Here is a 25,175-nt window from a genome sequence, read left to right on the forward strand (position 1 = left end):
CCCTCCGCTGAACACCAGGGACAAGATGCGTCCTCCGCTAGTGTCGTAGGCTGCACGCGCCCAGCGAATGACAGGGGGTGCAACGAGCAGCAGTGCGTCTCACACACGCGGCGGTGCGCCCGCCAATTCGGCCGTCGCTCTGCTGGGACGCCGGGCGCGCCTCCCCGCGCCGTCCTCGAGGAACTGGCGGTTGCGGAAGGAAGCGCTTTCGTCAAATGCGGCCGAAAACTAACATTTTGTGTGTTGGGAGAAAAGCCGAACGCGAATTCTGCCGTGCTCCTACATTAGATGAGCGCCAACGGCCATACCATGATGAATACACCGGTTCTCGTCCGATCACCGAAGTTAAGCATCATCGGGCCCGGCTAGTACTTGGATGGGTGACCGCCTGGGAAACCCGGGTGCTGTTGGCTCCCTTCCTTTTTTTTTTTATGTCGCCAGCCCAATTTTCAAACTACCTTTCTGTTGTGAGAAAGATGCTTCCTTAAGCCTTTTAAACTACTGTAATGGTACGAAAATGCAGTAATTAACTCAGTTTGAGGGAGAATGTGCTAACCAAGTTTGCCAAGAAGACTTTGAAAACGACAAAACAGTACGAATCGGCAGGTGATTTCTGAAATACGTCACCGCCTATTGTTGTGTAGGAGTGTAGAGTTCCAAATTTGATTTGTAACCACGAATTTATTCCTTAGTCGTCTCGTCTCGTCTCGTCTCGTCTCGTCCCGCAGACGTTTGTCGTGCTTGCGCTGTCATATGGACCACGACCCGAGCGGCAGCGAGCGGCAGTCGAGCAAAGTCGGGACAAGTCGGGACGGGGACAGGGACAGGGATAGGAATGGTGCGAATGCACTGCAAACTACGCAGACACCTGGTGTGAGGCGAGGCGAGGCGAGGCGAGGAAGCCCACATCGCTACCAGTGGCGCCCTCCAGCACGACACTGCCACACCCCGCAGAGGCCCTCCGCTGAACACCAGGGACAAGATGCGTCCTCCGCTAGTGTCGAAGGCTCCACGCGCCCAGCAAATGACAGGGGGTGCAACGAGCAGCAGTGCGTCTCACACACGCGGCGGTGCGCCCGCCAATTCGGCCGTCGCTCTGCTGGGACGCCGGGCGCGCCTCCCCCCGCCGTCCTCGAGGAACTGGCGGTTGCGGAAGGAAGCGCTTTCGTCAAATGCGGCCGAAAACTAACATTTTGTGTGTTGGGAGAAAAGCCGAACGCGAATTCTGCCGTGCTCCTACATCAGATGAGCGCCAACGGCCATACCATGATGAATACACCGGTTCTCGTCCGATCACCGAAGTTAAGCATCATCGGGCCCGGCTAGTACTTGGATGGGTGACCGCCTGGGAAACCCGGGTGCTGTTGGCTCCCTTCCTTTTTTTTTTTTTGTTATGTCGCCAGCCCAATTTTCGAACTACCTTTCTGTTGTGACAAAGATGCATCCTTAAGCCTTTTAAACTACTGAATGGTACGAAAATGCAGTAATTAACTCAGTTTGAGGGAGAATGTGCTAACCAAATTTGCCAAGAAGACTTTGAAAACGACAAAACAGTACGAATCGGCAGGTGATTTCTGAAATACGTCACCGCCTATTGTTGTGTAGGAGTGTAGAGTTCCAAATTTGATTTGTAACCACGAATTTATTCCTTAGTCGTCTCGTCTCGTCTCGTCTCGTCCCGCAGACGTTTGTCGTGCTTGCGCTGTCATATGGACCACGACCCGAGCGGCAGCGAGCGGCAGTCGAGCAAAGTCGGGACAAGTCGGGACGGGGACAGGGACAGGGATAGGAATGGTGCGAATGCACTGCAAACTACGCAGACACCTGGTGTGAGGCGAGGCGAAGCGAGGAAGCCCACATCGCTACCAGTGGCGCCCTCCAGCACGATACTGCCACACCCCGCACAGGCCCTCCGCTGAACACCAGGGACAAGATGCGTCCTCCGCTAGTGTCGAAGGCTGCACGCGCCCAGCGAATGACAGGGGGTGCAACGAGCAGCAGTGCGTCTCACACACGCGGCGGTGCGCCCGCCAATTCGGCCGTCGCTCTGCTGGGACGCCGGGCGCGCCTCCCCGCGCCGTCCTCGAGGAACTGGCGGTTGCGGAAGGAAGCGCTTTCGTCAAATGCGGCCGAAAACTAACATTTTGTGTGTTGGGAGAAAAGCCGAACGCGAATTCTGCCGTGCTCCTACATTAGATGAGCGCCAACGGCCATACCATGATGAATACACCGGTTCTCGTCCGATCACCGAAGTTAAGCATCATCGGGCCCGGCTAGTACTTGGATGGGTGACCGCCTGGGAAACCCGGGTGCTGTTGGCTCCCTTCCTTTTTTTTTATGTCGCCAGCCCAATTTTCAAACTACCTTTCTGTTGTGAGAAAGATGCTTCCTTAAGCCTTTTAAACTACTGTAATGGTACGAAAATGCAGTAATTAACTCAGTTTGAGGGAGAATGTGCTAACCAAGTTTGCCAAGAAGACTTTGAAAACGACAAAACAGTACGAATCGGCAGGTGATTTCTGAAATACGTCACCGCCTATTGTTGTGTAGGAGTGTAGAGTTCCAAATTTGATTTGTAACCACGAATTTATTCCTTAGTCGTCTCGTCTCGTCTCGTCTCGTCTCGTCCCGCAGACGTTTGTCGTGCTTGCGCTGTCATATGGACCACGACCCGAGCGGCAGCGAGCGGCAGTCGAGCAAAGTCGGGACAAGTCGGGACGGGGACAGGGACAGGGATAGGAATGGTGCGAATGCACTGCAAACTACGCAGACACCTGGTGTGAGGCGAGGCGAGGCGAGGCGAGGAAGCCCACATCGCTACCAGTGGCGCCCTCCAGCACGACACTGCCACACCCCGCAGAGGCCCTCCGCTGAACACCAGGGACAAGATGCGTCCTCCGCTAGTGTCGAAGGCTGCACGCGCCCAGCAAATGACAGGGGGTGCAACGAGCAGCAGTGCGTCTCACACACGCGGCGGTGCGCCCGCCAATTCGGCCGTCGCTCTGCTGGGACGCCGGGCGCGCCTCCCCGCGCCGTCCTCGAGGAACTGGCGGTTGCGGAAGGAAGCGCTTTCGTCAAATGCGGCCGAAAACTAACATTTTGTGTGTTGGGAGAAAAGCCGAACGCGAATTCTGCCGTGCTCCTACATCAGATGAGCGCCAACGGCCATACCATGATGAATACACCGGTTCTCGTCCGATCACCGAAGTTAAGCATCATCGGGCCCGGCTAGTACTTGGATGGGTGACCGCCTGGGAAACCCGGGTGCTGTTGGCTCCCTTCCTTTTTTTTTTTTTGTTATGTCGCCAGCCCAATTTTCAAACTACCTTTCTGTTGTGACAAAGATGCATCCTTAAGCCTTTTAAACTACTGAATGGTACGAAAATGCAGTAATTAACTCAGTTTGAGGGAGAATGTGCTAACCAAATTTGCCAAGAAGACTTTGAAAACGACAAAACAGTACGAATCGGCAGGTGATTTCTGAAATACGTCACCGCCTATTGTTGTGTAGGAGTGTAGAGTTCCAAATTTGATTTGTAACCACGAATTTATTCCTTAGTCGTCTCGTCTCGTCTCGTCTCGTCTCGTCCCGCAGACGTTTGTCGTGCTTGCGCTGTCATATGGACCACGACCCGAGCGGCAGCGAGCGGCAGTCGAGCAAAGTCGGGACAAGTCGGGACGGGGACAGGGACAGGGATAGGAATGGTGCGAATGCACTGCAAACTACGCAGACACCTGGTGTGAGGCGAGGCGAAGCGAGGAAGCCCACATCGCTACCAGTGGCGCCCTCCAGCACGATACTGCCACACCCCGCACAGGCCCTCCGCTGAACACCAGGGACAAGATGCGTCCTCCGCTAGTGTCGAAGGCTGCACGCGCCCAGCGAATGACAGGGGGTGCAACGAGCAGCAGTGCGTCTCACACACGCGGCGGTGCGCCCGCCAATTCGGCCGTCGCTCTGCTGGGACGCCGGGCGCGCCTCCCCGCGCCGTCCTCGAGGAACTGGCGGTTGCGGAAGGAAGCGCTTTCGTCAAATGCGGCCGAAAACTAACATTTTGTGTGTTGGGAGAAAAGCCGAACGCGAATTCTGCCGTGCTCCTACATTAGATGAGCGCCAACGGCCATACCATGATGAATACACCGGTTCTCGTCCGATCACCGAAGTTAAGCATCATCGGGCCCGGCTAGTACTTGGATGGGTGACCGCCTGGGAAACCCGGGTGCTGTTGGCTCCCTTCCTTTTTTTTTTATGTCGCCAGCCCAATTTTCAAACTACCTTTCTGTTGTGAGAAAGATGCTTCCTTAAGCCTTTTAAACTACTGTAATGGTACGAAAATGCAGTAATTAACTCAGTTTGAGGGAGAATGTGCTAACCAAGTTTGCCAAGAAGACTTTGAAAACGACAAAACAGTACGAATCGGCAGGTGATTTCTGAAATACGTCACCGCCTATTGTTGTGTAGGAGTGTAGAGTTCCAAATTTGATTTGTAACCACGAATTTATTCCTTAGTCGTCTCGTCTCGTCTCGTCTCGTCTCGTCCCGCAGACGTTTGTCGTGCTTGCGCTGTCATATGGACCACGACCCGAGCGGCAGCGAGCGGCAGTCGAGCAAAGTCGGGACAAGTCGGGACGGGGACAGGGACAGGGATAGGAATGGTGCGAATGCACTGCAAACTACGCAGACACCTGGTGTGAGGCGAGGCGAGGCGAGGCGAGGAAGCCCACATCGCTACCAGTGGCGCCCTCCAGCACGACACTGCCACACCCCGCAGAGGCCCTCCGCTGAACACCAGGGACAAGATGCGTCCTCCGCTAGTGTCGAAGGCTGCACGCGCCCAGCAAATGACAGGGGGTGCAACGAGCAGCAGTGCGTCTCACACACGCGGCGGTGCGCCCGCCAATTCGGCCGTCGCTCTGCTGGGACGCCGGGCGCGCCTCCCCGCGCCGTCCTCGAGGAACTGGCGGTTGCGGAAGGAAGCGCTTTCGTCAAATGCGGCCGAAAACTAACATTTTGTGTGTTGGGAGAAAAGCCGAACGCGAATTCTGCCGTGCTCCTACATCAGATGAGCGCCAACGGCCATACCATGATGAATACACCGGTTCTCGTCCGATCACCGAAGTTAAGCATCATCGGGCCCGGCTAGTACTTGGATGGGTGACCGCCTGGGAAACCCGGGTGCTGTTGGCTCCCTTCCTTTTTTTTTTTTTTTGTTATGTCGCCAGCCCAATTTTCAAACTACCTTTCTGTTGTGACAAAGATGCATCCTTAAGCCTTTTAAACTACTGAATGGTACGAAAATGCAGTAATTAACTCAGTTTGAGGGAGAATGTGCTAACCAAATTTGCCAAGAAGACTTTGAAAACGACAAAACAGTACGAATCGGCAGGTGATTTCTGAAATACGTCACCGCCTATTGTTGTGTAGGAGTGTAGAGTTCCAAATTTGATTTGTAACCACGAATTTATTCCTTAGTCGTCTCGTCTCGTCTCGTCTCGTCTCGTCCCGCAGACGTTTGTCGTGCTTGCGCTGTCATATGGACCACGACCCGAGCGGCAGCGAGCGGCAGTCGAGCAAAGTCGGGACAAGTCGGGACGGGGACAGGGACAGGGATAGGAATGGTGCGAATGCACTGCAAACTACGCAGACACCTGGTGTGAGGCGAGGCGAAGCGAGGAAGCCCACATCGCTACCAGTGGCGCCCTCCAGCACGATACTGCCACACCCCGCACAGGCCCTCCGCTGAACACCAGGGACAAGATGCGTCCTCCGCTAGTGTCGAAGGCTGCACGCGCCCAGCGAATGACAGGGGGTGCAACGAGCAGCAGTGCGTCTCACACACGCGGCGGTGCGCCCGCCAATTCGGCCGTCGCTCTGCTGGGACGCCGGGCGCGCCTCCCCGCGCCGTCCTCGAGGAACTGGCGGTTGCGGAAGGAAGCGCTTTCGTCAAATGCGGCCGAAAACTAACATTTTGTGTGTTGGGAGAAAAGCCGAACGCGAATTCTGCCGTGCTCCTACACTAGATGAGCCACAACGGCCATACCACGATGAATACACCGGTTCTCGTCCGATCACCGAAGTTAAGCATCATCGGGCCCGGCTAGTACTTGGATGGGTGACCGCCTGGGAAACCCGGGTGCTGTTGGCTCCCTTCCTTTTCTTTTTTTTGTTATGTCGCCAGCCCAATTTTCAAACTACCTTTCTGTTGTGACAAAGATGCTTCCTTAAGCCTTTTAAACTACTGTAATGGTACGAAAATGCAGTAATTAACTCAGTTTGAGGGAGAATGTGCTAACCAAGTTTGCCAAGAAGACTTTGAAAACGACAAAACAGTACGAATCGGCAGGTGATTTCTGAAATACGTCACCGCCTATTGTTGTGTAGGAGTGTAGAGTTCCAAATTTGATTTGTAACCACGAATTTATTCCTTAGTCGTCTCGTCTCGTCTCGTCTCGTCTCGTCCCGCAGACGTTTGTCGTGCTTGCGCTGTCATATGGACCACGACCCGAGCGGCAGCGAGCGGCAGTCGAGCAAAGTCGGGACAAGTCGGGACGGGGACAGGGACAGGGATAGGAATGGTGCGAATGCACTGCAAACTACGCAGACACCTGGTGTGAGGCGAGGCGAAGCGAGGAAGCCCACATCGCTACCAGTGGCGCCCTCCAGCACGATACTGCCACACCCCGCACAGGCCCTCCGCTGAACACCAGGGACAAGATGCGTCCTCCGCTAGTGTCGAAGGCTGCACGCGCCCAGCGAATGACAGGGGGTGCAACGAGCAGCAGTGCGTCTCACACACGCGGCGGTGCGCCCGCCAATTCGGCCGTCGCTCTGCTGGGACGCCGGGCGCGCCTCCCCGCGCCGTCCTCGAGGAACTGGCGGTTGCGGAAGGAAGCGCTTTCGTCAAATGCGGCCGAAAACTAACATTTTGTGTGTTGGGAGAAAAGCCGAACGCGAATTCTGCCGTGCTCCTACATTAGATGAGCGCCAACGGCCATACCATGATGAATACACCGGTTCTCGTCCGATCACCGAAGTTAAGCATCATCGGGCCCGGCTAGTACTTGGATGGGTGACCGCCTGGGAAACCCGGGTGCTGTTGGCTCCCTTCCTTTTTTTTTTTATGTCGCCAGCCCAATTTTCAAACTACCTTTCTGTTGTGAGAAAGATGCTTCCTTAAGCCTTTTAAACTACTGTAATGGTACGAAAATGCAGTAATTAACTCAGTTTGAGGGAGAATGTGCTAACCAAGTTTGCCAAGAAGACTTTGAAAACGACAAAACAGTACGAATCGGCAGGTGATTTCTGAAATACGTCACCGCCTATTGTTGTGTAGGAGTGTAGAGTTCCAAATTTGATTTGTAACCACGAATTTATTCCTTAGTCGTCTCGTCTCGTCTCGTCTCGTCTCGTCCCGCAGACGTTTGTCGTGCTTGCGCTGTCATATGGACCACGACCCGAGCGGCAGCGAGCGGCAGTCGAGCAAAGTCGGGACAAGTCGGGACGGGGACAGGGACAGGGATAGGAATGGTGCGAATGCACTGCAAACTACGCAGACACCTGGTGTGAGGCGAGGCGAGGCGAGGCGAGGAAGCCCACATCGCTACCAGTGGCGCCCTCCAGCACGACACTGCCACACCCCGCAGAGGCCCTCCGCTGAACACCAGGGACAAGATGCGTCCTCCGCTAGTGTCGAAGGCTGCACGCGCCCAGCAAATGACAGGGGGTGCAACGAGCAGCAGTGCGTCTCACACACGCGGCGGTGCGCCCGCCAATTCGGCCGTCGCTCTGCTGGGACGCCGGGCGCGCCTCCCCGCGCCGTCCTCGAGGAACTGGCGGTTGCGGAAGGAAGCGCTTTCGTCAAATGCGGCCGAAAACTAACATTTTGTGTGTTGGGAGAAAAGCCGAACGCGAATTCTGCCGTGCTCCTACATCAGATGAGCGCCAACGGCCATACCATGATGAATACACCGGTTCTCGTCCGATCACCGAAGTTAAGCATCATCGGGCCCGGCTAGTACTTGGATGGGTGACCGCCTGGGAAACCCGGGTGCTGTTGGCTCCCTTCCTTTTTTTTTTTTTTGTTATGTCGCCAGCCCAATTTTCAAACTACCTTTCTGTTGTGACAAAGATGCATCCTTAAGCCTTTTAAACTACTGAATGGTACGAAAATGCAGTAATTAACTCAGTTTGAGGGAGAATGTGCTAACCAAATTTGCCAAGAAGACTTTGAAAACGACAAAACAGTACGAATCGGCAGGTGATTTCTGAAATACGTCACCGCCTATTGTTGTGTAGGAGTGTAGAGTTCCAAATTTGATTTGTAACCACGAATTTATTCCTTAGTCGTCTCGTCTCGTCTCGTCTCGTCTCGTCCCGCAGACGTTTGTCGTGCTTGCGCTGTCATATGGACCACGACCCGAGCGGCAGCGAGCGGCAGTCGAGCAAAGTCGGGACAAGTCGGGACGGGGACAGGGACAGGGATAGGAATGGTGCGAATGCACTGCAAACTACGCAGACACCTGGTGTGAGGCGAGGCGAAGCGAGGAAGCCCACATCGCTACCAGTGGCGCCCTCCAGCACGATACTGCCACACCCCGCACAGGCCCTCCGCTGAACACCAGGGACAAGATGCGTCCTCCGCTAGTGTCGAAGGCTGCACGCGCCCAGCGAATGACAGGGGGTGCAACGAGCAGCAGTGCGTCTCACACACGCGGCGGTGCGCCCGCCAATTCGGCCGTCGCTCTGCTGGGACGCCGGGCGCGCCTCCCCGCGCCGTCCTCGAGGAACTGGCGGTTGCGGAAGGAAGCGCTTTCGTCAAATGCGGCCGAAAACTAACATTTTGTGTGTTGGGAGAAAAGCCGAACGCGAATTCTGCCGTGCTCCTACATTAGATGAGCCACAACGGCCATACCACGATGAATACACCGGTTCTCGTCCGATCACCGAAGTTAAGCATCATCGGGCCCGGCTAGTACTTGGATGGGTGACCGCCTGGGAAACCCGGGTGCTGTTGGCTCCCTTCCTTTTCTTTTTTTTGTTATGTCGCCAGCCCAATTTTCAAACTACCTTTCTGTTGTGACAAAGATGCTTCCTTAAGCCTTTTAAACTACTGTAATGGTACGAAAATGCAGTAATTAACTCAGTTTGAGGGAGAATGTGCTAACCAAGTTTGCCAAGAAGACTTTGAAAACGACAAAACAGTACGAATCGGCAGGTGATTTCTGAAATACGTCACCGCCTATTGTTGTGTAGGAGTGTAGAGTTCCAAATTTGATTTGTAACCACGAATTTATTCCTTAGTCGTCTCGTCTCGTCTCGTCTCGTCTCGTCCCGCAGACGTTTGTCGTGCTTGCGCTGTCATATGGACCACGACCCGAGCGGCACCGAGCGGCAGTCGAGCAAAGTCGGGACAAGTCGGGACGGGGACAGGGACAGGGATAGGAATGGTGCGAATGCACTGCAAACTACGCAGACACCTGGTGTGAGGCGAGGCGAGGCGAGGCGAGGAAGCCCACATCGCTACCAGTGGCGCCCTCCAGCACGACACTGCCACACCCCGCAGAGGCCCTCCGCTGAACACCAGGGACAAGATGCGTCCTCCGCTAGTGTCGAAGGCTGCACGCGCCCAGCAAATGACAGGGGGTGCAACGAGCAGCAGTGCGTCTCACACACGCGGCGGTGCGCCCGCCAATTCGGCCGTCGCTCTGCTGGGACGCCGGGCGCGCCTCCCCGCGCCGTCCTCGAGGAACTGGCGGTTGCGGAAGGAAGCGCTTTCGTCAAATGCGGCCGAAAACTAACATTTTGTGTGTTGGGAGAAAAGCCGAACGCGAATTCTGCCGTGCTCCTACATTAGATGAGCGCCAACGGCCATACCATGATGAATACACCGGTTCTCGTCCGATCACCGAAGTTAAGCATCATCGGGCCCGGCTAGTACTTGGATGGGTGACCGCCTGGGAAACCCGGGTGCTGTTGGCTCCCTTCCTTTTTTTTTTTTTTTGTTATGTCGCCAGCCCAATTTTCAAACTACCTTTCTGTTGTGACAAAGATGCATCCTTAAGCCTTTTAAACTACTGAATGGTACGAAAATGCAGTAATTAACTCAGTTTGAGGGAGAATGTGCTAACCAAGTTTGCCAAGAAGACTTTGAAAACGACAAAACAGTACGAATCGGCAGGTGATTTCTGAAATACGTCACCGCCTATTGTTGTGTAGGAGTGTAGAGTTCCAAATTTGATTTGTAACCACGAATTTATTCCTTAGTCGTCTCGTCTCGTCTCGTCTCGTCTCGTCCCGCAGACGTTTGTCGTGCTTGCGCTGTCATATGGACCACGACCCGAGCGGCAGCGAGCGGCAGTCGAGCAAAGTCGGGACAAGTCGGGACGGGGACAGGGACAGGGATAGGAATGGTGCGAATGCACTGCAAACTACGCAGACACCTGGTGTGAGGCGAGGCGAAGCGAGGAAGCCCACATCGCTACCAGTGGCGCCCTCCAGCACGATACTGCCACACCCCGCACAGGCCCTCCGCTGAACACCAGGGACAAGATGCGTCCTCCGCTAGTGTCGAAGGCTGCACGCGCCCAGCGAATGACAGGGGGTGCAACGAGCAGCAGTGCGTCTCACACACGCGGCGGTGCGCCCGCCAATTCGGCCGTCGCTCTGCTGGGACGCCGGGCGCGCCTCCCCGCGCCGTCCTCGAGGAACTGGCGGTTGCGGAAGGAAGCGCTTTCGTCAAATGCGGCCGAAAACTAACATTTTGTGTGTTGGGAGAAAAGCCGAACGCGAATTCTGCCGTGCTCCTACATTAGATGAGCCACAACGGCCATACCACGATGAATACACCGGTTCTCGTCCGATCACCGAAGTTAAGCATCATCGGGCCCGGCTAGTACTTGGATGGGTGACCGCCTGGGAAACCCGGGTGCTGTTGGCTCCCTTCCTTTTCTTTTTTTTGTTATGTCGCCAGCCCAATTTTCAAACTACCTTTCTGTTGTGACAAAGATGCTTCCTTAAGCCTTTTAAACTACTGTAATGGTACGAAAATGCAGTAATTAACTCAGTTTGAGGGAGAATGTGCTAACCAAGTTTGCCAAGAAGACTTTGAAAACGACAAAACAGTACGAATCGGCAGGTGATTTCTGAAATACGTCACCGCCTATTGTTGTGTAGGAGTGTAGAGTTCCAAATTTGATTTGTAACCACGAATTTATTCCTTAGTCGTCTCGTCTCGTCTCGTCTCGTCTCGTCCCGCAGACGTTTGTCGTGCTTGCGCTGTCATATGGACCACGACCCGAGCGGCACCGAGCGGCAGTCGAGCAAAGTCGGGACAAGTCGGGACGGGGACAGGGACAGGGATAGGAATGGTGCGAATGCACTGCAAACTACGCAGACACCTGGTGTGAGGCGAGGCGAGGCGAGGCGAGGAAGCCCACATCGCTACCAGTGGCGCCCTCCAGCACGACACTGCCACACCCCGCAGAGGCCCTCCGCTGAACACCAGGGACAAGATGCGTCCTCCGCTAGTGTCGAAGGCTGCACGCGCCCAGCAAATGACAGGGGGTGCAACGAGCAGCAGTGCGTCTCACACACGCGGCGGTGCGCCCGCCAATTCGGCCGTCGCTCTGCTGGGACGCCGGGCGCGCCTCCCCGCGCCGTCCTCGAGGAACTGGCGGTTGCGGAAGGAAGCGCTTTCGTCAAATGCGGCCGAAAACTAACATTTTGTGTGTTGGGAGAAAAGCCGAACGCGAATTCTGCCGTGCTCCTACATTAGATGAGCGCCAACGGCCATACCATGATGAATACACCGGTTCTCGTCCGATCACCGAAGTTAAGCATCATCGGGCCCGGCTAGTACTTGGATGGGTGACCGCCTGGGAAACCCGGGTGCTGTTGGCTCCCTTCCTTTTTTTTTTTTTTTGTTATGTCGCCAGCCCAATTTTCAAACTACCTTTCTGTTGTGACAAAGATGCATCCTTAAGCCTTTTAAACTACTGAATGGTACGAAAATGCAGTAATTAACTCAGTTTGAGGGAGAATGTGCTAACCAAGTTTGCCAAGAAGACTTTGAAAACGACAAAACAGTACGAATCGGCAGGTGATTTCTGAAATACGTCACCGCCTATTGTTGTGTAGGAGTGTAGAGTTCCAAATTTGATTTGTAACCACGAATTTATTCCTTAGTCGTCTCGTCTCGTCTCGTCTCGTCTCGTCCCGCAGACGTTTGTCGTGCTTGCGCTGTCATATGGACCACGACCCGAGCGGCAGCGAGCGGCAGTCGAGCAAAGTCGGGACAAGTCGGGACGGGGACAGGGACAGGGATAGGAATGGTGCGAATGCACTGCAAACTACGCAGACACCTGGTGTGAGGCGAGGCGAAGCGAGGAAGCCCACATCGCTACCAGTGGCGCCCTCCAGCACGATACTGCCACACCCCGCAGAGGCCCTCCGCTGAACACCAGGGACAAGATGCGTCCTCCGCTAGTGTCGAAGGCTGCACGCGCCCAGCGAATGACAGGGGGTGCAACGAGCAGCAGTGCGTCTCACACACGCGGCGGTGCGCCCGCCAATTCGGCCGTCGCTCTGCTGGGACGCCGGGCGCGCCTCCCCGCGCCGTCCTCGAGGAACTGGCGGTTGCGGAAGGAAGCGCTTTCGTCAAATGCGGCCGAAAACTAACATTTTGTGTGTTGGGAGAAAAGCCGAACGCGAATTCTGCCGTGCTCCTACATTAGATGAGCGCCAACGGCCATACCATGATGAATACACCGGTTCTCGTCCGATCACCGAAGTTAAGCATCATCGGGCCCGGCTAGTACTTGGATGGGTGACCGCCTGGGAAACCCGGGTGCTGTTGGCTCCCTTCCTTTTTTTTTTTTTTTGTTATGTCGCCAGCCCAATTTTCAAACTACCTTTCTGTTGTGACAAAGATGCATCCTTAAGCCTTTTAAACTACTGAATGGTACGAAAATGCAGTAATTAACTCAGTTTGAGGGAGAATGTGCTAACCAAGTTTGCCAAGAAGACTTTGAAAACGACAAAACAGTACGAATCGGCAGGTGATTTCTGAAATACGTCACCGCCTATTGTTGTGTAGGAGTGTAGAGTTCCAAATTTGATTTGTAACCACGAATTTATTCCTTAGTCGTCTCGTCTCGTCTCGTCTCGTCTCGTCCCGCAGACGTTTGTCGTGCTTGCGCTGTCATATGGACCACGACCCGAGCGGCAGCGAGCGGCAGTCGAGCAAAGTCGGGACAAGTCGGGACGGGGACAGGGACAGGGATAGGAATGGTGCGAATGCACTGCAAACTACGCAGACACCTGGTGTGAGGCGAGGCGAAGCGAGGAAGCCCACATCGCTACCAGTGGCGCCCTCCAGCACGATACTGCCACACCCCGCACAGGCCCTCCGCTGAACACCAGGGACAAGATGCGTCCTCCGCTAGTGTCGAAGGCTGCACGCGCCCAGCGAATGACAGGGGGTGCAACGAGCAGCAGTGCGTCTCACACACGCGGCGGTGCGCCCGCCAATTCGGCCGTCGCTCTGCTGGGACGCCGGGCGCGCCTCCCCGCGCCGTCCTCGAGGAACTGGCGGTTGCGGAAGGAAGCGCTTTCGTCAAATGCGGCCGAAAACTAACATTTTGTGTGTTGGGAGAAAAGCCGAACGCGAATTCTGCCGTGCTCCTACATTAGATGAGCGCCAACGGCCATACCATGATGAATACAACGGTTCTCGTCCGATCACCGAAGTTAAGCATCATCGGGCCCGGCTAGTACTTGGATGGGTGACCGCCTGGGAAACCCGGGTGCTGTTGGCTCCCTTCCTTTTTTTTTTTTATGTCGCCAGCCCAATTTTCAAACTACCTTTCTGTTGTGAGAAAGATGCTTCCTTAAGCCTTTTAAACTACTGTAATGGTACGAAAATGCAGTAATTAACTCAGTTTGAGGGAGAATGTGCTAACCAAGTTTGCCAAGAAGACTTTGAAAACGACAAAACAGTACGAATCGGCAGGTGATTTCTGAAATACGTCACCGCCTATTGTTGTGTAGGAGTGTAGAGTTCCAAATTTGATTTGTAACCACGAATTTATTCCTTAGTCGTCTCGTCTCGTCTCGTCTCGTCTCGTCCCGCAGACGTTTGTCGTGCTTGCGCTGTCATATGGACCACGACCCGAGCGGCAGCGAGCGGCAGTCGAGCAAAGTCGGGACAAGTCGGGACGGGGACAGGGACAGGGATAGGAATGGTGCGAATGCACTGCAAACTACGCAGACACCTGGTGTGAGGCGAGGCGAGGCGAGGCGAGGCGAGGCGAGGCGAGGAAGCCCACATCGCTACCAGTGGCGCCCTCCAGCACGACACTGCCACACCCCGCAGAGGCCCTCCGCTGAACACCAGGGACAAGATGCGTCCTCCGCTAGTGTCGAAGGCTGCACGCGCCCAGCAAATGACAGGGGGTGCAACGAGCAGCAGTGCGTCTCACACACGCGGCGGTGCGCCCGCCAATTCGGCCGTCGCTCTGCTGGGACGCCGGGCGCGCCTCCCCGCGCCGTCCTCGAGGAACTGGCGGTTGCGGAAGGAAGCGCTTTCGTCAAATGCGGCCGAAAACTAACATTTTGTGTGTTGGGAGAAAAGCCGAACGCGAATTCTGCCGTGCTCCTACATTAGATGAGCGCCAACGGCCATACCATGATGAATACACCGGTTCTCGTCCGATCACCGAAGTTAAGCATCATCGGGCCCGGCTAGTACTTGGATGGGTGACCGCCTGGGAAACCCGGGTGCTGTTGGCTCCCTTCCTTTTTTTTTTTTTGTTATGTCGCCAGCCCAATTTTCAAACTACCTTTCTGTTGTGACAAAGATGCATCCTTAAGCCTTTTAAACTACTGTAATGGTACGAAAATGCAGTAATTAACTCAGTTTGAGGGAGAATGTGCTAACCAAGTTTGCCAAGAAGACTTTGAAAACGACAAAACAGTACGAATCGGCAGGTGATTTCTGAAATACGTCACCGCCTATTGTTGTGTAGGAGTGTAGAGTTCCAAATTTGATTTGTAACCACGAATTTATTCCTTAGTCGTCTCGTCTCGTCTCGTCTCGTCTCGTCCCGCAGACGTTTGTCGTGCTTGCGCTGTCATATGGACCACGACCCGAGCGGCAGCGAGCGGCAGTCGAGCAAAGTCGGGACAAGTCGGGACGGGGACAGGGACAGGGGTAGGAATGGTGCGAATGCACTGCAAACTACGCAGACACCTGGTGTGAGGCGAGGCGAAGCGAGGAAGCCCACATCGCTACCAGTGGCGCCCTCCAGCACGATACTGCCACACCCCGCACAGGCCCTCCGCTGAACACCAGGGACAAGATGCGTCCTCCGCTAGTGTCGAAGGCTGCACGCGCCCAGCGAATGACAGGGGGTGCAACGAGCAGCAGTGCGTCTCACACACGCGGCGGTGCGCCCGCCAATTCGGCCGTCGCTCTGCTGGGACGCCGGGCGCGCCTCCCCGCGCCGTCCTCGAGGAACTGGCGGTTGCGGAAGGAAGCGCTTTCGTCAAATGCGGCCGAAAACTAACATTTTGTGTGTTGGGAGAAAAGCCGAACGCGAATTCTGCCGTGCTCCTACATTAGATGAGCGCCAACGGCCATACCATGATGAATACAACGGTTCTCGTCCGATCACCGAAGTTAAACATCATCGGGCCCGGCTAGTACTTGGATGGGTGACCGCCTGGGAAACCCGGGTGCTGTTGGCTCCCTTCCTTTTTTTTTTTATGTCGCCAGCCCAATTTTCAAACTACCTTTCTGTTGTGAGAAAGATGCTTCCTTAAGCCTTTTAAACTACTGTAATGGTACGAAAATGCAGTAATTAACTCAGTTTGAGGGAGAATGTGCTAACCAAGTTTGCCAAGAAGACTTTGAAAACGACAAAACAGTACGAATCGGCAGGTGATTTCTGAAATACGTCACCGCCTATTGTTGTGTAGGAGTGTAGAGTTCCAAATTTGATTTGTAACCACGAATTTATTCCTTAGTCGTCTCGTCTCGTCTCGTCTCGTCTCGTCCCGCAGACGTTTGTCGTGCTTGCGCTGTCATATGGACCACGACCCGAGCGGCAGCGAGCGGCAGTCGAGCAAAGTCGGGACAAGTCGGGACGGGGACAGTGACAGGGATAGGAATGGTGCGAATGCACTGCAAACTACGCAGACACCTGGTGTGAGGCGAGGCGAGGCGAGGCGAGGCGAGGCGAGGAAGCCCACATCGCTACCAGTGGCGCCCTCCAGCACGACACTGCCACACCCCGCAGAGGCCCTCCGCTGAACACCAGGGACAAGATGCGTCCTCCGCTAGTGTCGAAGGCTGCACGCGCCCAGCAAATGACAGGGGGTGCAACGAGCAGCAGTGCGTCTCACACACGCGGCGGTGCGCCCGCCAATTCGGCCGTCGCTCTGCTGGGACGCCGGGCGCGCCTCCCCGCGCCGTCCTCGAGGAACTGGCGGTTGCGGAAGGAAGCGCTTTCGTCAAATGCGGCCGAAAACTAACATTTTGTGTGTTGGGAGAAAAGCCGAACGCGAATTCTGCCGTGCTCCTACATTAGATAAGCGCCAACGGCCATACCATGATGAATACACCGGTTCTCGTCCGATCACCGAAGTTAAGCATCATCGGGCCCGGCTAGTACTTGGATGGGTGACCGCCTGGGAAACCCGGGTGCTGTTGGCTCCCTTCTTTTTTTTTTTTTTGTTATGTCGCCAGCCCAATTTTCAAACTACCTTTCTGTTGTGACAAAGATGCATCCTTAAGCCTTTTAAACTACTGAATGGTACGAAAATGCAGTAATTAACTCAGTTTGAGGGAGAATGTGCTAACCAAGTTTGCCAAGAAGACTTTGAAAACGACAAAACAGTACGAATCGGCAGGTGATTTCTGAAATACGTCACCGCCTATTGTTGTGTAGGAGTGTAGAGTTCCAAATTTGATTTGTAACCACGAATTTATTCCTTAGTCGTCTCGTCTCGTCTCGTCTCGTCTCGTCCCGCAGACGTTTGTCGTGCTTGCGCTGTCATATGGACCACGACCCGAGCGGCAGCGAGCGGCAGTCGAGCAAAGTCGGGACAAGTCGGGACGGGGACAGGGACAGGGATAGGAATGGTGCGAATGCACTGCAAACTACGCAGACACCTGGTGTGAGGCGAGGCGAAGCGAGGAAGCCCACATCGCTACCAGTGGCGCCCTCCAGCACGATACTGCCACACCCCGCACAGGCCCTCCGCTGAACACCAGGGACAAGATGCGTCCTCCGCTAGTGTCGAAGGCTGCACGCGCCCAGCGAATGACAGGGGGTGCAACGAGCAGCAGTGCGTCTCACACACGCGGCGGTGCGCCCGCCAATTCGGCCGTCGCTCTGCTGGGACGCCGGGCGCGCCTCCCCGCGCCGTCCTCGAGGAACTGGCGGTTGCGGAAGGAAGCGCTTTCGTCAAATGCGGCCGAAAACTAACATTTTGTGTGTTGGGAGAAAAGCCGAACGCGAATTCTGCCGTGCTCCTACATTAGATGAGCGCCAACGGCCATACCATGATGAATACAACGGTTCTCGTCCGATCACCGAAGTTAAGCATCATCGGGCCCGGCTAGTACTTGGATGGGTGACCGCCTGGGAAACCCGGGTGCTGTTGGCTCCCTTCCTTTTTTTTTTTTATGTCGCCAGCCCAATTTTCAAACTACCTTTCTGTTGTGAGAAAGATGCTTCCTTAAGCCTTTTAAACTACTGTAATGGTACGAAAATGCAGTAATTAACTCAGTTTGAGGGAGAATGTGCTAACCAAGTTTGCCAAGAAGACTTTGAAAACGACAAAACAGTACGAATCGGCAGGTGATTTCTGAAATACGTCACCGCCTATTGTTGTGTAGGAGTGTAGAGTTCCAAATTTGATTTGTAACCACGAATTTATTCCTTAGTCGTCTCGTCTCGTCTCGTCTCGTCTCGTCCCGCAGACGTTTGTCGTGCTTGCGCTGTCATATGGACCACGACCCGAGCGGCAGCGAGCGGCAGTCGAGCAAAGTCGGGACAAGTCGGGACGGGGACAGGGACAGGGATAGGAATGGTGCGAATGCACTGCAAACTACGCAGACACCTGGTGTGAGGCGAGGCGAGGCGAGGCGAGGCGAGGCGAGGAAGCCCACATCGCTACCAGTGGCGCCCTCCAGCACGACACTGCCACACCCCGCAGAGGCCCTCCGCTGAACACCAGGGACAAGATGCGTCCTCCGCTAGTGTCGAAGGCTGCACGCGCCCAGCAAATGACAGGGGGTGCAACGAGCAGCAGTGCGTCTCACACACGCGGCGGTGCGCCCGCCAATTCGGCCGTCGCTCTGCTGGGACGCCGGGCGCGCCTCCCCGCGCCGTCCTCGAGGAACTGGCGGTTGCGGAAGGAAGCGCTTTCGTCAAATGCGGCCGAAAACTAACATTTTGTGTGTTGGGAGAAAAGCCGAACGCGAATTCTGCCGTGCTCCTACATTAGATGAGCGCCAACGGCCATACCATGATGAATACACCGGTTCTCGTCCGATCACCGAAGTTAAGCATCATCGGGCCCGGCTAGTACTTGGATGGGTGACCGCCTGGGAAACCCGGGTGCTGTTGGCTCCCTTCCTTTTTTTTTTTTTGTTATGTCGCCAGCCCAATTTTCAAACTACCTTTCTGTTGTGACAAAGATGCATCCTTAAGCCTTTTAAACTACTGTAATGGTACGAAAATGCAGTAATTAACTCAGTTTGAGGGAGAATGTGCTAACCAAGTTTGCCAAGAAGACTTTGAAAACGACAAAACAGTACGAATCGGCAGGTGATTTCTGAAATACGTCACCGCCTATTGTTGTGTAGGAGTGTAGAGTTCCAAATTTGATTTGTAACCACGAATTTATTCCTTAGTCGTCTCGTCTCGTCTCGTCTCGTCTCGTCCCGCAGACGTTTGTCGTGCTTGCGCTGTCATATGGACCACGACCCGAGCGGCAGCGAGCGGCAGTCGAGCAAAGTCGGGACAAGTCGGGACGGGGACAGGGACAGGGATAGGAATGGTGCGAATGCACTGCAAACTACGCAGACACCTGGTGTGAGGCGAGGCGAAGCGAGGAAGCCCACATCGCTACCAGTGGCGCCCTCCAGCACGATACTGCCACACCCCGCACAGGCCCTCCGCTGAACACCAGGGACAAGATGCGTCCTCCGCTAGTGTCGAAGGCTGCACGCGCCCAGCGAATGACAGGGGGTGCAACGAGCAGCAGTGCGTCTCACACACGCGGCGGTGCGCCCGCCAATTCGGCCGTCGCTCTGCTGGGACGCCGGGCGCGCCTCCCCGCGCCGTCCTCGAGGAACTGGCGGTTGCGGAAGGAAGCGCTTTCGTCAAATGCGGCCGAAAACTAACATTTTGTGTGTTGGGAGAAAAGCCGAACGCGAATTCTGCCGTGCTCCTACATTAGATGAGCGCCAACGGCCATACCATGATGAATACAACGGTTCTCGTCCGATCACCGAAGTTAAACATCATCGGGCCCGGCTAGTACTTGGATGGGTGACCGCCTGGGAAACCCGGGTGCTGTTGGCTCCCTTCCTTTTTTTTTTTATGTCGCCAGCCCAATTTTCAAACTACCTTTCTGTTGTGAGAAAGATGCTTCCTTAAGCCTTTTAAACTACTGTAATGGTACGAAAATGCAGTAATTAACTCAGTTTGAGGGAGAATGTGCTAACCAAGTTTGCCAAGAAGACTTTGAAAACGACAAAACAGTACGAATCGGCAGGTGATTTCTGAAATACGTCACCGCCTATTGTTGTGTAGGAGTGTAGAGTTCCAAATTTGATTTGTAACCACGAATTTATTCCTTAGTCGTCTCGTCTCGTCTCGTCTCGTCTCGTCCCGCAGACGTTTGTCGTGCTTGCGCTGTCATATGGACCACGACCCGAGCGGCAGCGAGCGGCAGTCGAGCAAAGTCGGGACAAGTCGGGACGGGGACAGTGACAGGGATAGGAATGGTGCGAATGCACTGCAAACTACGCAGACACCTGGTGTGAGGCGAGGCGAGGCGAGGCGAGGCGAGGCGAGGAAGCCCACATCGCTACCAGTGGCGCCCTCCAGCACGACACTGCCACACCCCGCAGAGGCCCTCCGCTGAACACCAGGGACAAGATGCGTCCTCCGCTAGTGTCGAAGGCTGCACGCGCCCAGCAAATGACAGGGGGTGCAACGAGCAGCAGTGCGTCTCACACACGCGGCGGTGCGCCCGCCAATTCGGCCGTCGCTCTGCTGGGACGCCGGGCGCGCCTCCCCGCGCCGTCCTCGAGGAACTGGCGGTTGCGGAAGGAAGCGCTTTCGTCAAATGCGGCCGAAAACTAACATTTTGTGTGTTGGGAGAAAAGCCGAACGCGAATTCTGCCGTGCTCCTACATTAGATAAGCGCCAACGGCCATACCATGATGAATACACCGGTTCTCGTCCGATCACCGAAGTTAAGCATCATCGGGCCCGGCTAGTACTTGGATGGGTGACCGCCTGGGAAACCCGGGTGCTGTTGGCTCCCTTCTTTTTTTTTTTTTTGTTATGTCGCCAGCCCAATTTTCAAACTACCTTTCTGTTGTGACAAAGATGCATCCTTAAGCCTTTTAAACTACTGAATGGTACGAAAATGCAGTAATTAACTCAGTTTGAGGGAGAATGTGCTAACCAAGTTTGCCAAGAAGACTTTGAAAACGACAAAACAGTACGAATCGGCAGGTGATTTCTGAAATACGTCACCGCCTATTGTTGTGTAGGAGTGTAGAGTTCCAAATTTGATTTGTAACCACGAATTTATTCCTTAGTCGTCTCGTCTCGTCTCGTCTCGTCTCGTCCCGCAGACGTTTGTCGTGCTTGCGCTGTCATATGGACCACGACCCGAGCGGCAGCGAGCGGCAGTCGAGCAAAGTCGGGACAAGTCGGGACGGGGACAGGGACAGGGATAGGAATGGTGCGAATGCACTGCAAACTACGCAGACACCTGGTGTGAGGCGAGGCGAAGCGAGGAAGCCCACATCGCTACCAGTGGCGCCCTCCAGCACGATACTGCCACACCCCGCACAGGCCCTCCGCTGAACACCAGGGACAAGATGCGTCCTCCGCTAGTGTCGAAGGCTGCACGCGCCCAGCGAATGACAGGGGGTGCAACGAGCAGCAGTGCGTCTCACACACGCGGCGGTGCGCCCGCCAATTCGGCCGTCGCTCTGCTGGGACGCCGGGCGCGCCTCCCCGCGCCGTCCTCGAGGAACTGGCGGTTGCGGAAGGAAGCGCTTTCGTCAAATGCGGCCGAAAACTAACATTTTGTGTGTTGGGAGAAAAGCCGAACGCGAATTCTGCCGTGCTCCTACATTAGATGAGCGCCAACGGCCATACCATGATGAATACAACGGTTCTCGTCCGATCACCGAAGTTAAGCATCATCGGGCCCGGCTAGTACTTGGATGGGTGACCGCCTGGGAAACCCGGGTGCTGTTGGCTCCCTTCCTTTTTTTTTTTTATGTCGCCAGCCCAATTTTCAAACTACCTTTCTGTTGTGAGAAAGATGCTTCCTTAAGCCTTTTAAACTACTGTAATGGTACGAAAATGCAGTAATTAACTCAGTTTGAGGGAGAATGTGCTAACCAAGTTTGCCAAGAAGACTTTGAAAACGACAAAACAGTACGAATCGGCAGGTGATTTCTGAAATACGTCACCGCCTATTGTTGTGTAGGAGTGTAGAGTTCCAAATTTGATTTGTAACCACGAATTTATTCCTTAGTCGTCTCGTCTCGTCTCGTCTCGTCTCGTCCCGCAGACGTTTGTCGTGCTTGCGCTGTCATATGGACCACGACCCGAGCGGCAGCGAGCGGCAGTCGAGCAAAGTCGGGACAAGTCGGGACGGGGACAGGGACAGGGATAGGAATGGTGCGAATGCACTGCAAACTACGCAGACACCTGGTGTGAGGCGAGGCGAGGCGAGGCGAGGCGAGGCGAGGCGAGGAAGCCCACATCGCTACCAGTGGCGCCCTCCAGCACGACACTGCCACACCCCGCAGAGGCCCTCCGCTGAACACCAGGGACAAGATGCGTCCTCCGCTAGTGTCGAAGGCTGCACGCGCCCAGCAAATGACAGGGGGTGCAACGAGCAGCAGTGCGTCTCACACACGCGGCGGTGCGCCCGCCAATTCGGCCGTCGCTCTGCTGGGACGCCGGGCGCGCCTCCCCGCGCCGTCCTCGAGGAACTGGCGGTTGCGGAAGGAAGCGCTTTCGTCAAATGCGGCCGAAAACTAACATTTTGTGTGTTGGGAGAAAAGCCGAACGCGAATTCTGCCGTGCTCCTACATTAGATGAGCGCCAACGGCCATACCATGATGAATACACCGGTTCTCGTCCGATCACCGAAGTTAAGCATCATCGGGCCCGGCTAGTACTTGGATGGGTGACCGCCTGGGAAACCCGGGTGCTGTTGGCTCCCTTCCTTTTTTTTTTTTTGTTATGTCGCCAGCCCAATTTTCAAACTACCTTTCTGTTGTGACAAAGATGCATCCTTAAGCCTTTTAAACTACTGTAATGGTACGAAAATGCAGTAATTAACTCAGTTTGAGGGAGAATGTGCTAACCAAGTTTGCCAAGAAGACTTTGAAAACGACAAAACAGTACGAATCGGCAGGTGATTTCTGAAATACGTCACCGCCTATTGTTGTGTAGGAGTGTAGAGTTCCAAATTTGATTTGTAACCACGAATTTATTCCTTAGTCGTCTCGTCTCGTCTCGTCTCGTCTCGTCCCGCAGACGTTTGTCGTGCTTGCGCTGTCATATGGACCACGACCCGAGCGGCAGCGAGCGGCAGTCGAGCAAAGTCGGGACAAGTCGGGACGGGGACAGGGACAGGGATAGGAATGGTGCGAATGCACTGCAAACTACGCAGACACCTGGTGTGAGGCGAGGCGAAGCGAGGAAGCCCACATCGCTACCAGTGGCGCCCTCCAGCACGATACTGCCACACCCCGCACAGGCCCTCCGCTGAACACCAGGGACAAGATGCGTCCTCCGCTAGTGTCGAAGGCTGCACGCGCCCAGCGAATGACAGGGGGTGCAACGAGCAGCAGTGCGTCTCACACACGCGGCGGTGCGCCCGCCAATTCGGCCGTCGCTCTGCTGGGACGCCGGGCGCGCCTCCCCGCGCCGTCCTCGAGGAACTGGCGGTTGCGGAAGGAAGCGCTTTCGTCAAATGCGGCCGAAAACTAACATTTTGTGTGTTGGGAGAAAAGCCGAACGCGAATTCTGCCGTGCTCCTACATTAGATGAGCGCCAACGGCCATACCATGATGAATACAACGGTTCTCGTCCGATCACCGAAGTTAAACATCATCGGGCCCGGCTAGTACTTGGATGGGTGACCGCCTGGGAAACCCGGGTGCTGTTGGCTCCCTTCCTTTTTTTTTTTATGTCGCCAGCCCAATTTTCAAACTACCTTTCTGTTGTGAGAAAGATGCTTCCTTAAGCCTTTTAAACTACTGTAATGGTACGAAAATGCAGTAATTAACTCAGTTTGAGGGAGAATGTGCTAACCAAGTTTGCCAAGAAGACTTTGAAAACGACAAAACAGTACGAATCGGCAGGTGATTTCTGAAATACGTCACCGCCTATTGTTGTGTAGGAGTGTAGAGTTCCAAATTTGATTTGTAACCACGAATTTATTCCTTAGTCGTCTCGTCTCGTCTCGTCTCGTCTCGTCCCGCAGACGTTTGTCGTGCTTGCGCTGTCATATGGACCACGACCCGAGCGGCAGCGAGCGGCAGTCGAGCAAAGTCGGGACAAGTCGGGACGGGGACAGTGACAGGGATAGGAATGGTGCGAATGCACTGCAAACTACGCAGACACCTGGTGTGAGGCGAGGCGAGGCGAGGCGAGGCGAGGCGAGGAAGCCCACATCGCTACCAGTGGCGCCCTCCAGCACGACACTGCCACACCCCGCAGAGGCCCTCCGCTGAACACCAGGGACAAGATGCGTCCTCCGCTAGTGTCGAAGGCTGCACGCGCCCAGCAAATGACAGGGGGTGCAACGAGCAGCAGTGCGTCTCACACACGCGGCGGTGCGCCCGCCAATTCGGCCGTCGCTCTGCTGGGACGCCGGGCGCGCCTCCCCGCGCCGTCCTCGAGGAACTGGCGGTTGCGGAAGGAAGCGCTTTCGTCAAATGCGGCCGAAAACTAACATTTTGTGTGTTGGGAGAAAAGCCGAACGCGAATTCTGCCGTGCTCCTACATTAGATAAGCGCCAACGGCCATACCATGATGAATACACCGGTTCTCGTCCGATCACCGAAGTTAAGCATCATCGGGCCCGGCTAGTACTTGGATGGGTGACCGCCTGGGAAACCCGGGTGCTGTTGGCTCCCTTCTTTTTTTTTTTTTTGTTATGTCGCCAGCCCAATTTTCAAACTACCTTTCTGTTGTGACAAAGATGCATCCTTAAGCCTTTTAAACTACTGAATGGTACGAAAATGCAGTAATTAACTCAGTTTGAGGGAGAATGTGCTAACCAAGTTTGCCAAGAAGACTTTGAAAACGACAAAACAGTACGAATCGGCAGGTGATTTCTGAAATACGTCACCGCCTATTGTTGTGTAGGAGTGTAGAGTTCCAAATTTGATTTGTAACCACGAATTTATTCCTTAGTCGTCTCGTCTCGTCTCGTCTCGTCTCGTCCCGCAGACGTTTGTCGTGCTTGCGCTGTCATATGGACCACGACCCGAGCGGCAGCGAGCGGCAGTCGAGCAAAGTCGGGACAAGTCGGGACGGGGACAGGGACAGGGATAGGAATGGTGCGAATGCACTGCAAACTACGCAGACACCTGGTGTGAGGCGAGGCGAAGCGAGGAAGCCCACATCGCTACCAGTGGCGCCCTCCAGCACGATACTGCCACACCCCGCACAGGCCCTCCGCTGAACACCAGGGACAAGATGCGTCCTCCGCTAGTGTCGAAGGCTGCACGCGCCCAGCGAATGACAGGGGGTGCAACGAGCAGCAGTGCGTCTCACACACGCGGCGGTGCGCCCGCCAATTCGGCCGTCGCTCTGCTGGGACGCCGGGCGCGCCTCCCCGCGCCGTCCTCGAGGAACTGGCGGTTGCGGAAGGAAGCGCTTTCGTCAAATGC

The 25,175-nt window shown here is 55.1% G+C and overlaps 26 non-coding genes across 26 annotated transcripts; all 26 read left to right on the forward strand.

Annotated features, from left to right (window-relative positions):
• Positions 1–294: 294 nt before the first annotated feature.
• On the forward strand, positions 295–413 carry LOC126102692 (5S ribosomal RNA). The gene has a single exon (XR_007522973.1). It is a non-coding gene; the product is annotated as a 5S ribosomal RNA (ribosomal RNA).
• An 838-nt stretch (positions 414–1,251) lies between these two features.
• On the forward strand, positions 1,252–1,370 carry LOC126102693 (5S ribosomal RNA). Its single transcript, XR_007522974.1, has one exon. It is a non-coding gene; the product is annotated as a 5S ribosomal RNA (ribosomal RNA).
• Positions 1,371–2,202: 832 nt separating this feature from the next.
• Positions 2,203–2,321, forward strand: LOC126102694 (5S ribosomal RNA). Its single transcript, XR_007522975.1, has one exon. It is a non-coding gene; the product is annotated as a 5S ribosomal RNA (ribosomal RNA).
• Positions 2,322–3,157: 836 nt separating this feature from the next.
• Positions 3,158–3,276, forward strand: LOC126102695 (5S ribosomal RNA). The gene has a single exon (XR_007522976.1). It is a non-coding gene; the product is annotated as a 5S ribosomal RNA (ribosomal RNA).
• Positions 3,277–4,113: 837 nt separating this feature from the next.
• On the forward strand, positions 4,114–4,232 carry LOC126102697 (5S ribosomal RNA). Its single transcript, XR_007522977.1, has one exon. It is a non-coding gene; the product is annotated as a 5S ribosomal RNA (ribosomal RNA).
• An 837-nt stretch (positions 4,233–5,069) lies between these two features.
• On the forward strand, positions 5,070–5,188 carry LOC126102698 (5S ribosomal RNA). Its single transcript, XR_007522978.1, has one exon. It is a non-coding gene; the product is annotated as a 5S ribosomal RNA (ribosomal RNA).
• Positions 5,189–6,027: 839 nt separating this feature from the next.
• LOC126102034 (5S ribosomal RNA) lies at positions 6,028–6,146 on the forward strand. The gene has a single exon (XR_007522731.1). It is a non-coding gene; the product is annotated as a 5S ribosomal RNA (ribosomal RNA).
• An 838-nt stretch (positions 6,147–6,984) lies between these two features.
• Positions 6,985–7,103, forward strand: LOC126102699 (5S ribosomal RNA). The gene has a single exon (XR_007522979.1). It is a non-coding gene; the product is annotated as a 5S ribosomal RNA (ribosomal RNA).
• Positions 7,104–7,941: 838 nt separating this feature from the next.
• Positions 7,942–8,060, forward strand: LOC126102701 (5S ribosomal RNA). The gene has a single exon (XR_007522981.1). It is a non-coding gene; the product is annotated as a 5S ribosomal RNA (ribosomal RNA).
• An 838-nt stretch (positions 8,061–8,898) lies between these two features.
• On the forward strand, positions 8,899–9,017 carry LOC126102035 (5S ribosomal RNA). The gene has a single exon (XR_007522732.1). It is a non-coding gene; the product is annotated as a 5S ribosomal RNA (ribosomal RNA).
• An 843-nt stretch (positions 9,018–9,860) lies between these two features.
• On the forward strand, positions 9,861–9,979 carry LOC126102702 (5S ribosomal RNA). The gene has a single exon (XR_007522983.1). It is a non-coding gene; the product is annotated as a 5S ribosomal RNA (ribosomal RNA).
• An 839-nt stretch (positions 9,980–10,818) lies between these two features.
• LOC126102036 (5S ribosomal RNA) lies at positions 10,819–10,937 on the forward strand. Its single transcript, XR_007522733.1, has one exon. It is a non-coding gene; the product is annotated as a 5S ribosomal RNA (ribosomal RNA).
• An 843-nt stretch (positions 10,938–11,780) lies between these two features.
• On the forward strand, positions 11,781–11,899 carry LOC126102703 (5S ribosomal RNA). The gene has a single exon (XR_007522984.1). It is a non-coding gene; the product is annotated as a 5S ribosomal RNA (ribosomal RNA).
• An 839-nt stretch (positions 11,900–12,738) lies between these two features.
• LOC126102704 (5S ribosomal RNA) lies at positions 12,739–12,857 on the forward strand. The gene has a single exon (XR_007522985.1). It is a non-coding gene; the product is annotated as a 5S ribosomal RNA (ribosomal RNA).
• Positions 12,858–13,696: 839 nt separating this feature from the next.
• Positions 13,697–13,815, forward strand: LOC126101737 (5S ribosomal RNA). Its single transcript, XR_007522459.1, has one exon. It is a non-coding gene; the product is annotated as a 5S ribosomal RNA (ribosomal RNA).
• Positions 13,816–14,669: 854 nt separating this feature from the next.
• LOC126102705 (5S ribosomal RNA) lies at positions 14,670–14,788 on the forward strand. Its single transcript, XR_007522986.1, has one exon. It is a non-coding gene; the product is annotated as a 5S ribosomal RNA (ribosomal RNA).
• Positions 14,789–15,626: 838 nt separating this feature from the next.
• LOC126101896 (5S ribosomal RNA) lies at positions 15,627–15,745 on the forward strand. The gene has a single exon (XR_007522605.1). It is a non-coding gene; the product is annotated as a 5S ribosomal RNA (ribosomal RNA).
• Positions 15,746–16,593: 848 nt separating this feature from the next.
• LOC126102706 (5S ribosomal RNA) lies at positions 16,594–16,712 on the forward strand. Its single transcript, XR_007522987.1, has one exon. It is a non-coding gene; the product is annotated as a 5S ribosomal RNA (ribosomal RNA).
• Positions 16,713–17,549: 837 nt separating this feature from the next.
• LOC126101738 (5S ribosomal RNA) lies at positions 17,550–17,668 on the forward strand. The gene has a single exon (XR_007522460.1). It is a non-coding gene; the product is annotated as a 5S ribosomal RNA (ribosomal RNA).
• Positions 17,669–18,517: 849 nt separating this feature from the next.
• LOC126102708 (5S ribosomal RNA) lies at positions 18,518–18,636 on the forward strand. Its single transcript, XR_007522988.1, has one exon. It is a non-coding gene; the product is annotated as a 5S ribosomal RNA (ribosomal RNA).
• Positions 18,637–19,474: 838 nt separating this feature from the next.
• LOC126101897 (5S ribosomal RNA) lies at positions 19,475–19,593 on the forward strand. The gene has a single exon (XR_007522606.1). It is a non-coding gene; the product is annotated as a 5S ribosomal RNA (ribosomal RNA).
• Positions 19,594–20,441: 848 nt separating this feature from the next.
• On the forward strand, positions 20,442–20,560 carry LOC126102709 (5S ribosomal RNA). The gene has a single exon (XR_007522989.1). It is a non-coding gene; the product is annotated as a 5S ribosomal RNA (ribosomal RNA).
• Positions 20,561–21,397: 837 nt separating this feature from the next.
• On the forward strand, positions 21,398–21,516 carry LOC126101739 (5S ribosomal RNA). Its single transcript, XR_007522461.1, has one exon. It is a non-coding gene; the product is annotated as a 5S ribosomal RNA (ribosomal RNA).
• An 854-nt stretch (positions 21,517–22,370) lies between these two features.
• Positions 22,371–22,489, forward strand: LOC126102710 (5S ribosomal RNA). The gene has a single exon (XR_007522990.1). It is a non-coding gene; the product is annotated as a 5S ribosomal RNA (ribosomal RNA).
• Positions 22,490–23,327: 838 nt separating this feature from the next.
• On the forward strand, positions 23,328–23,446 carry LOC126101900 (5S ribosomal RNA). The gene has a single exon (XR_007522608.1). It is a non-coding gene; the product is annotated as a 5S ribosomal RNA (ribosomal RNA).
• Positions 23,447–24,294: 848 nt separating this feature from the next.
• On the forward strand, positions 24,295–24,413 carry LOC126102711 (5S ribosomal RNA). The gene has a single exon (XR_007522991.1). It is a non-coding gene; the product is annotated as a 5S ribosomal RNA (ribosomal RNA).
• The last annotated feature ends 762 nt before the right edge of the window (positions 24,414–25,175 follow it).

Source organism: Schistocerca cancellata, chromosome 9 (assembly GCF_023864275.1).
Source record: "Schistocerca cancellata isolate TAMUIC-IGC-003103 chromosome 9, iqSchCanc2.1, whole genome shotgun sequence".
NCBI lineage: Eukaryota > Metazoa > Arthropoda > Insecta > Orthoptera > Acrididae > Schistocerca > Schistocerca cancellata.